The 13,482-nt window shown below is 43.4% G+C and overlaps 1 protein-coding gene across 1 annotated transcript in view; it reads right to left on the reverse strand.

The window, feature by feature from the left end:
* The window catches only part of LOC124290248 (short transient receptor potential channel 3-like), a 124,156-nt gene that overhangs the window by 83,738 nt on the left and 26,936 nt on the right, over positions 1 to 13,482 (reverse strand). The gene's annotated exons all lie outside the window — the stretch shown is intronic.

The following is a 13,482-nucleotide window of genomic DNA, read 5'->3' on the forward strand; positions in this document are numbered from 1 at the left end:
TAGAGGTGACCCTGACACATGATGGGATGTCGACAGGTCAGGTCAAGGTCGTGGATGATGTGGTTAGTACGAGTGTGTGCAATAGCTGAGGCGAACAGTTGCTTCGTTGACATCGGCTGATGTGTGGTAATAACGCGCGTATAACATGGCGATGGTCAGTATCGATGGACAGTTAAATAAATAACACATAACTTCATAAGCAATACGATTTTGTCTTACGTCGTTGCTTCCCGCTTCCAACAGTGGTTTGAAGAGAAGCCACAACTTGCTGAAGTCCAGGATGGACGCCAGATAACTGGACATGACCGACAAGCATCAGGTCACATTTACGGTTACCGCACTTCCGGTCAGCATATGGATGCACTTCCGGTCACTATAAGCCACCTGGTTTTTACCGGGCGCGCATGTGTTGTTATGGCTGTCGGACGATTAAAGACTTGGAAGTTAGACCACGACGAGAGATGTTCCCCGTGTCAGCTAGCTGGAGACTGACAACATCATGAACACTATCATGAGGTTCACAACACCTCTTCTGGGTTATAATTGTTGGGATTTTTCCCCTCCTTCATCGTTGAGGTAGTATGTGTGGTAAATAGGTTTCATTACATCGTGGAAGCCACCCAATCATCGCGACGCGATAACACGGTTACATTGCAAATCACTGGCCATTTGCTACCCAAGGTCATCCGTTTCAGTCATAAAATAACGTTCAATAACGAGATGGAGAGACGATCGCACGTCAGAGGACCTTGGAAGAGATTGCCGTTACTGGCCCTCTCCCTCATATATTACTTCATTGACGGATATTGACAAATGCTTTAATATAAAGGCTACAACACTATAAAGTCATATATTCTCTCCCCCGGTTTTGATTTAATTTCCCGCTAAACTACAGAAGATGAATCGGCTGCTTGCCTCGCTCTCCTGGTGTGATGGGGGCAAGATGTTGATCAGCTTCACCGGCAATCTGCCTCTTGTCTTTAAGGTTTGTTATTTTATGGGCGAGTAAACCTGGCCCATTACTGTAGGCTGCTAACGACCTGCTACATCCCCCTTCCCCCTCGATTCGGGGGTAATTGTCTCCACGTGCTCCCTGTAAACGACACTTACATCGCTTGATGTGTTTACATCCCTAGCTTCATATGAAATCATTAAGTCTTACGTAACTCAAACTCATTTACCAAAGCTCCGCTCGGATCTTTGTGTTTTTTTTCTGACATGATGAGAAAGAACACTTCATCCCACTACAAGCTTATTAGGGTGTATCACCGAGTAACATCACGGAGGGAGTCCGTTCATGCTGCATATTGCATCGACCGCGGAAGTAGAGGAGGAACATGGTTGCCAGACGTGGATGTGGTGGAAGCTAGAGACGACGTAGCGAGGTAATGGCAAAAAGACTAAGGAAATCTGGACAGAAGACCAGAAGAAGTGAACAATAGCGAGCTATTTGGAGATATGCCTTTGGGGTGAGTGTCTTGAGGGATGAGCTCATGGAAGGACTTGGAGAAACAATGGCACGAGTCAATCCAGCACAGTGCCGGAACTGATTGAAGGAAGAATTGTTAGAGTGATAGAGGACAGTGTGATAGAGAGAGTGATGGGGAGAGATCGAGGGTTGAGGCAGGGGATGGAGGGAAGGTAATGTGGATGGATGGAGAATAGTGAAAGAGGGTGGCAGAGAAAAAGAGCAAGAAACGCGAGTTTGTGCAGAACTGGAGGTTATAATCGTATGTTCATGTCTGGCGAGAAGGAGCGAAGTTTCAAGAAGGAGGTGATGAATGGGCAACAGCCGAGTTAACAAGTAAGGCTAGTTGGGAGGACACGTGGTGATATTCTGGTGAATGCAGCACAAACTGAATGCTAGACGAAGTACGGGTAGACCAGAGAAGGGGTAAGCGACAGGACTATCCTGGAAGAAAGAGTGACAGCCTTCCTCTGATATACCTTTAACACAGCTACATCAACGACAGCCTTCCTCTGCTATACCTTTAACACAACTACATCAACGACAGCCTTCCTCTGATATACCTTTAACACAACTACATCAACGACAGTCTTCCTCTGCTATACCTTTAACACAACTACATCAACGACAGTCTTCCTCTGCTATACCTTTAACACAGCTACATCAACGACAGTCTTCCTCTGCTATACCTTTAACACAGCTACATCAACGACAGTCTTCCTCTGATATACCTTTAACACAACTACATCAACGACAGCCTTCCTCTGATATACCTTTAACACAACTACATCAACGACAGCCTTCCTCTGATATACCTTTAACACGGCTACATCAACGATAGCCTTCCTCTGATATACCTTTAACACAACTACATCAACGACAGCCTTCCTCTGATACCTTTATACATCAACGACAGCCTTCCTCTGATATACCTTTTTAACACAACTGCATCAACGACAGCCTTCCTCTGATATACCTTTTAACACAACTACATCAACGACAGCCTTCCTCTGATATACCTTTAACACAACTACATCAACGACAGCCTTCCTCTGATACCTTTAACATAACCTTTAATACCTTAACATAACTACATCAACGACAGCCTTCCTCTGATATACCTTTAACACAACTACATCAACGACAGCCTTCCTCTGATATACCTTTAACACAACTACATCAACGACAGCCTTCCTCTGATATACCTTTAACACAACTACATCAACGACAGCCTTCCTCTGATATACCTTTAACACAGCTACATCAACGACAGCCTTCCTCTGATATACCTTTAACACGACGACAGCCTCTGACCTTTAACATATCAACGACAGCCTTCCTCTGATATACCCTTTAACACAACTACATCAACGACAGCCTTCCTCTGATATACATCAACGACAGCCTTCCTCTGCTATACCTTTAACACAACTACATCAACGACAGCCTTCCTCTGATATACCTTTAACACAACTACATCAACGACAGCCTTCCTCTGATATACCTTTACATCAACGATAGCCTTCCTCTGATATACCTTTAACACAACTACATCAACGACAGCTTCCTCTGATATACCTTTAACTGCTATATACCTTTAACACAACTACATCAACGACAGCCTTCCTCTGATATACCTTTAACATAACTACATCAACGACAGCCTTCCTCTGATATACCTTTAACATAACTACATCAACGACAGCCTTCCTCTGATATACCTTTAACATAACTACATCAACGACAGCCTTCCTCTGATATACCTTTAACACAACTACATCAACGACAGCCTTCCTCTGATATACCTTTAACACACTACATCAACGACTTCCTCTGACATCATCAACGACAGCCTTCCTCTGATACCTTTAACATCAACATACCTTTAACACAACTACATCAACGACAGCCTCTCCTATACAACATAACTACATCAACGACAGCCTTCCTCTGCTATACCTTTAACACAACTACATCAACGACAGCCTTCCTCTGCTATACCTTTAACATAACTACATCAACGACAGCCTTCCTCTGCTATACCTTTAACACAACTACATCAACGACAGCCTTCCTCTGATATACCTTTAACACTACTACATCAACGACAGCCTTCTTCTGATATACCTTAACCACGACTACATCAACGACAGCCTTCCCCTGATACACCCTTAACACAAACACATCCACTACATTCATATCAGATAAAACACCGTGTAAATTGAAACCTCTTATCGGAATATCACTTTAAATTAAAACATGGAAGTCTTTCAAATTTGCCATCAGCGCATAAACACGCGCAATACTCTATTTAATCATCCCGATGTGCAGTCGTGTTTGTGAAAAAACTGTCGCATTTGAAGCCTGATACATTTGTTGAGAAAAGATGAATATTTGCTCCTATTTTCACAGAATCAAATTGCCCAGTGGTTGGAATGTCAAACAGGATTACCAGAAAATAATAAAGAATTTCCATTTGTTAGATGTTTTGTTTTGCGGTGTTAGGGTTGATTGCCTGGTCGCCGGTTCGACTTCTTACACCGTCTCTGATTGGTTGACCGTCAAGAACAGAGCAAGTGAAGCGACTAATGAAGATTCAAAAATCACCTCGTAAACGCATTAACAGAAATTGAATCAACCCTTTCATTTGACAATCCCTTTTAGGTAGCGGTGACACAGCGGTAAGATCTATTGTGGAAATCATATTGGTTTGAATAAATGTTTCGTGTTTCCAGCCCAATTTTCTTGTCCTAATTTGATTCCGATGCAACTTGATCTTGGATGAAAGTGTTTGGAGCAAATGCTGTGCATGACAATGCCGGCAGTCGTGAGGTGAAGACACGGAAGGGCGTGCTAATACGACTACAGCACTGTACGTTTAGTCACAGACAATATTGGCCGCATTGCCTTCGCTATTCCGCATACAGAACAAAAATTTTGTACTTGGCCGCTCGTGTACCTCTCCACTCCTCCGGACACCATCCCTCCCATCCCAAACATTCTACAACCCCTCCCATCCAACACATTCTCTATCCCCTCCCACCACCCTCTTGCATCCCCTTCACATCCTTTGTTCTTCTCTCTCCAATGTAAGTGAACTACCAATGACTGGTTTAAATGCATGAACCAAGTTCGGCAGGACAATAGCATGTCTGCACCCTCTTGTGTTCCAACCTCAAATACGAATTATTTTTATACCGTTGTTTTTTCATCCATTAAATCGTCTTGATGTGTGTACTCATGTTCTTGCATTATCTCAGGTCTTGGTTTCATTACTGGGGAACATTTGACAGAGGAGCTGCCTGATGATGGAGTGAGAGTACATCAAGTCCTGGGCTTGTTCACTCTAACCTCAACAAGACGAGAGCGGAACTTGAGCTGCATCCCTTACCTTTGATCTGATGAAATCCCATTACTGATCCAATTTCTAACAACTTTAAGCTGATCTTTCAAGAAAAGCAGTGAAATATTAGCTAGTCTTTTAAAGATATAAAGTGAAATTTCAACAGATGTGTAATTACTTGGAATATTTTCTTTATACTGCTCTGAGAATGTTTGCATATGACAAAGATCCTATCTTGGCTTGCTGTGGTAGGATATTTTTAGACACAGACGTAGCAGTTAACAATCATCACAGTTTCCGCAGATCCATCACCAGAACAATATTCTTAATTCTTATGGCTGCTATAGATTGTCACACATCATCCATCGACTGCAACTGCAATCAGCACATAAAACGTCAAATACAACCATCACTCCACCTTCTGTTGTCAAACACAACCAACAATGTGATTCCGTATCGTCAAGCACAATCAGTAAGGCAGTTCTCTGTTGTTAAACAAGGCCAAGCACAATCAGTAAGGCAGTTCTCTGTTGTTAAACAAGGCCAAGCACAATCAATGAGGCAGTTCTCTGTTGTTAAACACGGCCAAGCACAATCAGTAAGGCAGTTCTCTGTTGTTAAACAAGGCCAAGCGCGCTCTCAACAACGACCAGTATCTACATCCTTTATTGTCAATAAATAAAAGCGAGAACTTTTCTTTAATCGTGAGAAATGTACGGTATCGACCATGACCATGCCTTTATGAATCACTATCAAATAGAAATTATACATGCTGTACGCGAAAGGAAGTGAGAAAAACAACCAGCAACGCCAACCCCTTATACTCAAACACAACCACTAACGTCATGCCCTTATAGTCAAACACAACCAGTAACGTCATCCCCTTATACTCAAACACTAACACTAACGTCATCCCCTTATAGTCAAACACTACCACTAACGTCATCCCCTTATAGTCAAACACTACCACTAACGTCATCCCCATATAGTCATGTACAACCAGTGACGCCATTGTCTTATAGTCAAACACAACCTCTAACGTCACCCTCTTATAGTCAAACACAACCAGTAACGTCAACCCCTTATATTCAAACACAACCACTAACGTCATCCTGTTATAGTCAAACACAACCACTAACGTCAACCCCTTATATTCAAACACAACCACTAACGTCATCCTGTTATAGTCAAACACAACCACTAACGTCACCCTCTCATTGTCAAACACAACCACTAACGGCATCCCCCTATAGTCAAACACAACCACTAACGTCATCCCCTTAAAGTCAAACACAACCAGTAACGTCATCCCCTTATACTCAAACGCAACCACTAACGTCATCCCCTTATAGTCAAACACACCCACTAACGTCATCCCCCTATAGTCATACACAACCAGTAACGTCACCCTCTCATAGTCAAACACAACCAGTAACGTCATCCCCTTATAGTCAAACACAACCAGTAACGTCATCCCCTTATAGTCAAACACAACCAGAAACGTCATCCTCCTAACCTCCACTATCTTCGGTCACGTCATCCCCTAACCTCCACTTACTGCTAACATGACAACCCGACACCTCCACACCACGCTCGTCTCCATTACCAAATCTCTCTATTTCCGCTGTTCCCTTATTTTCCAGCTGCAATTCTAACCATTTACTTTCCAAACGTTTGGCAGAACTACCACAGATTATTGCCAGGAATCAGCGACATGTGGTGCCAGGTCAATATATACCGTGGTAGAGGCTTCAGAAGCCGGCCTATCTACAAATGTGTGAACAAATTGGATTATCAACGACTGTGTTGGCTAATTTCCAGAATGGTAATTAAGACTTGATTGCTCGGTTTGCTTTTATCGACGTGTTGCTCTAACACGTGAATTGAATTCCCTTACTTGTGGTATGTGTAGCAATACATTAGGAGATGCATGAATTGAGGCTACTTGATCCAGATCTGAGACTGAAGGGGCGACCGTGGTCGGGATTCCAGTCACTCTCTACGGCAAGAAACGCAAGCCAGTGTCTCGTCACTGGCAGATCAGTGTTTAATGTATATTCAGTTTTAACAAATCACTGACAACTAGACGAGAAATCAGTGGCAGATGAGCGACAGATACTGTGTCGTTGCCGATGTTAAATAAGTATCACTCACACATGGTCATTACATAGCGAAGCCATTTTCGGTGTCATACCATTGTAAAACCATGGCTAACAATTGACAACTCATGTTGCACTATTTTACCTGTGTTACACTCTTTACACACAAACCTGAATCAACAGTAATACAGTGTCTGGTCTGACGCTAAACACACACCTGAGTAGTGCGGTGTCGAGACGGGTCAAATCAGTGTCACACTGGTGTCACACTAGATCCATACCGGTGTGTTAAACTAGATCCATACCGGTGTATCACACTAGATCCATACCGGTGTGTCACACTGGTGTCACACTAGATCCATACCGGTGTGTCATACTGGTGTTACACTAGATCCATACCGGTGTGTCACACTGGTGTCACACTAGATCCATACCGGTGTGTCACACTGGTGTTACACTAGATCCATAACGGTGTGTTACACTGGTGTTACACTAGATCCATACCGGTGTGTCACACTGGTGTCACACTAGATCCATACCGGTGTGTCATACTTGTGTTACACTAGATCCATACCGGTGTGTCACACTGGTGTCACACTAGATCCATACCGGTGTGTCACACTGGTGTTACACTAGATCCATAGCGGTGTGTTACACTGGTGTTACACTAGATCCATACCGGTGTGCTACACTGGTGTCACACTAGATCCATACCGGTGTGTTACACTGGTGTCACACTAGATGCATACTGGTGTGTTACACTAGATCCATACCGGTGTGTTACACTGGTGTTACACTAGATCCATACCGGTGTGTCACACGAGATCCATACCGGTGTGTCACACTGGTGATACACTAGATTCATACCGGTGTGTCACACTGGTGTCACACTAGATCCATACCGGTGTGTCACACTGGTGTCACACTAGATCCATACCAGTGTGTCACACTAGATCCATACCGGTGTGTCACACTGGTGTCACACTAGATCCATACCGGTGTGTCACACTGGTGTCACACTAGATCCATACCGGTGTGTCACACTAGATCCATACCGGTGTGTTACACTAGATCCATACCGGTGTGTTACACTAGATCCATACCGGTGTGTCACACTAGATCCATACCGGTGTGTCACACTAGATCCATACCGGTGTGTCACACTAGATCCATACCGGTGTGTCACACTAGATCCATACCGGTGTGTCACACTAGATCCATACCGGTGTGTCACACTAGATCCATACTGGTGTGTCACACTAGATCCATACCGGTGTCGGGTAGAGTCAGATCAGTGTGTTACCAGCGGTTATCGAACACGAGACAACCTCACCATACATTAATCAGGCTAAAACAGTTCCATGGCTATACAGAAACAAATATTGTTCTCTAAAACAGTTCTCTTGGATTGCTATCTTCAGCCTGTACAGTTGAGGGACGGGGGTAGGGAGTTGTTTTTGTACGACCCTGTACAAAACCCAGCAGAAGATTGTGGCTGAGTGTATGTATACACTACCAAAGCGTTAGCGACAACAACGTCCACACATCACGAAAGAGACTACAACATCAACTGTCTTTCTTTAACTATAAAGTTCTTCTGAATTACATCAAAGTGTTGGTTCAGTTACTCCTTTTACATACATGTACTTCAGATCACACAAGTAAGTGGCAGCTATTACGTCATCAGACACGCCCCAACGTTTCAGCTGGACAGTGTTTGAGAATCTCTGTAGTGGCTAGTGGATAAATCTGACAAGCATCGCTTGGAGTTCCAGTCAACTCCGGAACTAATAGACCTGATATCACACACAGCTATTGAACGCCCTCATAGATATACGGCGCTTCTTAAACCAATTTCCGGCAAAACCTTTCATGTTGCACATTCTGAAAATTCGATGCTATTGGTGCAACGGAGCGAGGGAGACGAGAGTGACGTCATGCGTCACGTGGTTGAGAAACGATAGCGGTGGTCAGTGTATATGGCTACCGTGTCATCACGTAGATCATCGCCCAGTGTCATCCCCTCGGTTCGTTATTGGTAGTAGTTTCAAGAGTTATTGTTACTATATCACTTTTTGGGTGCGATATTAGCGTTATAGCCCCTGCTGGTGAGAATGTAGGACCATATCGATGCTTAGTCCCCAGAACAGTACAACATGTTTAACTTGACAATAGGACTATATGACTTGATACTAAGATAAAGCAGCTTGATATGCTACGTGCGAAATACTATTGTACCTGTTGAGTGAGATATAAGGACGGTGTTGCCTTCTCATTATGCTATTAGTACGAGAACCTTGCTACCAAAATCGATCGCCATATCATTGAAAAAGTCTATCATATTTTTTTCAAATTGTTTTGCTTGTCCGCAATCCTCTATCATTCTAAAATGCCATTCTAGATACGATGTCCATTGCACGTCAGGGGCGGTGGGGTAGCCTAGTGGTTAAGGTTTTCGCTCGTTACGCCGATGACCCTGGTTCGATTCCCCACATGGGTAAAGTCCATTTCTGGTGTCTCACGAGGTGATATTGCAAGAATATTGCTCAAAGCGGCGTAAAGGTAAACTCACTCAATCCGACTCAATCACTGCACATCAACTGCAGATCTAGAGAGATATCAGTTTGGATTCGGTTACTTCAACAATCAGGGTATGTAAAACGCAGCTATTGTGAGCTTAATAAGTTAAATTGTTAAATGAACTTCGCCATTACGAGAACTGTCATTAAGTTAGGGTTTAGATTAGGCTAGCACTGCTACGGATGCTGGCAATAGGGAACTGTTTCCAACTGTAAACAACGTTATTACCATCACGATATTTTAAACTCTAGATAACTAACATTATTCCCGAGGTATATTTACAAGCGTTAACGTTTTGGTAGTTACGAAGTTCATTACAATTTCGATGCCCCCTTAACAGCATCAATATCTGTCTTTAAAAAGGGATCAGAAGGGAAAGTGAGTGAGTGAGTTCAGTTTTACTCCGCTTTTAGCAATATTCCAGCACTATCACGGCGGGGGGACACCAGAAATGGGCGTAACACATTGTACCCACAGAAGGGAAAGACATCAGCAATGTGTCCCCGTTAACATGCAGGGCTGTGACGTTTATGAGTTGTTGGGGGTGTTGGGAGTCATATGCTGCCTAAGAAATAACCTAATCTTAGGTTTAGCTATAATCTGTTGTTAATATACTATTAATCATTAGAAAGTAAATAGATGTTATGTGAATTTAAAAAAAACCCAGGCGCTATGAACACTTCACGTAAAAATATGAACAAAAGTTTGTCTTTCGTCCGTCTGTCAGTTAGTCTGTCAAGCGAGATATTAGTGCTACATTACCTACTAAGTGAGATATTGACACTATAGTACCTGATAAGTGAGATATTAATACTAGAGTACCTGCAAAGTGAGATATTGACACTATAGTGCCTGCTAAGTGAGATATTGACACTAGAGTACCTGCTAAGTGAGATATTGACACTAGAATAACTGCTAAGTGAGATATTGACACTAGAGTACCTGCTAAGTGAGATATTGACAAAAAGACAAAAGCACTTGCTAAGTGAGATATTGACACTGTGGAGCCTGCTAAGTGAGGTATTGGGATCACATGCACTGTTGCTTTGTCGTAGGTAGGTACCTTTTATACAGAAGGCGCAAGCATTTTAACATTTCTTTGAATTCTTCAGGGAGATATTGGCTAAAACCTTTTTTCAGACTTCGGCGAAAGTTTTTGTACATTTGCCAGATATGTCTTTTAACGGCAGACATCGACCTTTGTTATATACTATTCGTTATTCACATGAATGGCAACACAAATAACAATCATGAAATGACTGCAAATTGCGTTTGTTTCTATCTGTCGGGATACAGCAAAGTATTCATGTAATAAATGTAATTGCTTGAATCAATCCCCGTCACTCGGATCAATCACTCCGGCCGCCAGTGTGACTGAGTTCAGACTGGTCGAGAAGCTCCGCACAGCGCAGGTAGTAGTGTGTCGCTGGGAGCAGTGGACCGGGAAATTGTATGATGGTCGGTACTGATTTAAAGATGCTAAGCCTGCCGGTTTAACTGTCGGTTTGCGTTATCAGATCAGTAGGCAGGATATTAGCGTAATGTGGATCTAATCCTGAGTTGGGAAGTTATCGAGATGTAGCTGGTGGTATCGTAGCTCTGGCCATCAAGATATCTGCAGGGGAAAACAAAACCATTTCTCCCTCCTAATAGGGCTGGGGTTATTAAAATTAGGGAGATATCGTCCCTTCTCACACAAACACCAAAACCTTTATTGCATGCTTCTGTTTCCTGCTATATCTACAGGCTACCCTGCAAGAAGGCCACTGAGTTGGAGCGGATAGACAAGGGGATGCTGTAATTCGTACAAGCGGCCTCTGTATCAGACTCAATCATCAGTAATTATGTGAGATAGTCTGACGAAATGTAGAGAGAATAAGTTACGAAACAGCTCCAGGGCATTTGATTGATTGCCTGAAGGAAATCAGTGAGGGAGAATAATTTGTTTTACCAATTTGTGTCTTTATTACATAAGATGCAGTGATGAGGTATGTTGTTTTCGCCCAACAGTGACGAGGGAGAGATGGAAACTGAGTCAGTGATAACAGTGTTGACAGTGTTGACAGTGTTGACAGTGTTGACAGTGATGACAGTGTTGACAGTGTTGACAGTGTTGACAGTGTTGACAGTGTTGACAGTGATAACAGTGTTGACAGTGTTGACAGTGTTGACAGTGTTGACAGTGTTGACAGTGTTGACAGTGTTGACAGTGTTGACAGTGTTGACAGTGTTGATCCAGTGTTGACAGTGTTGACAGTGTTATTCCCGTTGTAGTATGAACCTGGTTGGATATTCCTTGTCGGTTTACATGTCAGTGTAAGACAATTGGTTTTACGTCGTCAGTATTAAAACTATGTAAATATGTCAGTTAAGATATGTTAAAATAAATACATGTCCATGCTGAGTAAGAGGACATTATGTTCTGTACAAACCTTTACCACTTGATTATCATGTGATCACCTTGCGAAGAGGATCAGTGATCATTAAAAGGAGCAGTTAAGGCCATGTAACGTTAAAGCAACTTGACGTTACGTAGTTGCACATGCACCACGTTATACCACCTTGACGTTACGTAGCAGCCTTGACGTTACGCAGTTAACCACGTTATAGCGCCTTGACGCTACGCAGTTGCACATGCACCACGTTATACCAACTTGACGTTACGTAGTTGCACATGCACCACGTTATACCACCTTGACGTTACGTAGTTGCACACGCACCACGTTATACGCCTTGACGCTACGTAGTTGCCTATGCACCACGTTATACCACCTTGACGTTACGTAGTGGCACATGCACCACGTTATACCACCTTGATGTTACGTAGTTGCACACGCGCCACGTTATACCGCCTTGACGTTACGTAGTTGCACATGCACCACGTTATACCACTTTGACGTTACGTAGTGGCGCATGCACCACGTTATACCGCCTTGATGTTACGTAGTTGCACACGCGCCACGTTATATCACCTTGACGCTACGTAGTTGCACATGCACCACGTTATACCGCCTTGACGTTACGTAGTTGCACATGCACCACGTTATACCACCTTGACGCTATGTAGTTGCACATGCACCACGTTATACCACCTTGACGCTACGTAGTTGCACATGCACCACGTTATACCACCTTGACGCTACGTAGTTGCACACGCGCCACGTTATACCGCCTTGACGTTACGTAGTTGCACATGCAACACGTTATACCACATTGACGCTACGTAGTTGCATACGCGCCATGTAATACCGCCTTGACGTTACGTAGTTGCACATGCAACACGTTATACCACCTTGACGTTACGTAGTTGCACACGCACCACGTTATACCGCCTTGACGTTACGTAGTTGCACATGCACCACGTTATACCACCTTGACGTTACGTAGTGGCACATGCACCACGTTATACCGCCTTGATGTTACGTAGTTGCACACGCGCCACGTTATATCACCTTGACGTTACGTAGTTGCACATGCACCACATTATACCACCTTGACGTTACGTAGTTGCACATGCACCCTATTATCTCACCTTGACGTAAGGTAGTCACACTGCTTTTCATCATGTCATTTCATCATAGTATTCCACAAAGAGACCGTAGCTTTATAACAAGCGTAAGACTGATGTGTATTGGAGATCACCCTTACGCTGTGATCACTTTGTGGGACGGACCCTGCCAAGCAGTTAGCCTTTATGTACCGTGGTATCTGTACCGGGCGACAGGGTCACAAGGTGATGTAAGGGCAATGCACTCGTCTTGTTACAGAATCCAGTACAATTCTATTCTCTACCTACATCGGAAATCGAGGAAATGTAGCTGAAGACAATCAACCGGTACAAACTGATGTCAGCAGGATTGCAGGACCAACGCAGCTTACTGCCGCTAATTATATGTTACGTTCACGTATTACCTTACATGGGACAAGGTGGTTCGGTGGAGTTACCAGGGACGGTAGAACCTGGATGCTCAATAATTCTCAGTAACTCTGCT

The sequence above is a fragment of the Haliotis rubra genome, unplaced genomic scaffold, assembly GCF_003918875.1.
Source record: "Haliotis rubra isolate DU_JTF1 unplaced genomic scaffold, ASM391887v1 Scf46, whole genome shotgun sequence".
In the NCBI taxonomy this organism is placed as follows: domain Eukaryota; kingdom Metazoa; phylum Mollusca; class Gastropoda; order Lepetellida; family Haliotidae; genus Haliotis; species Haliotis rubra.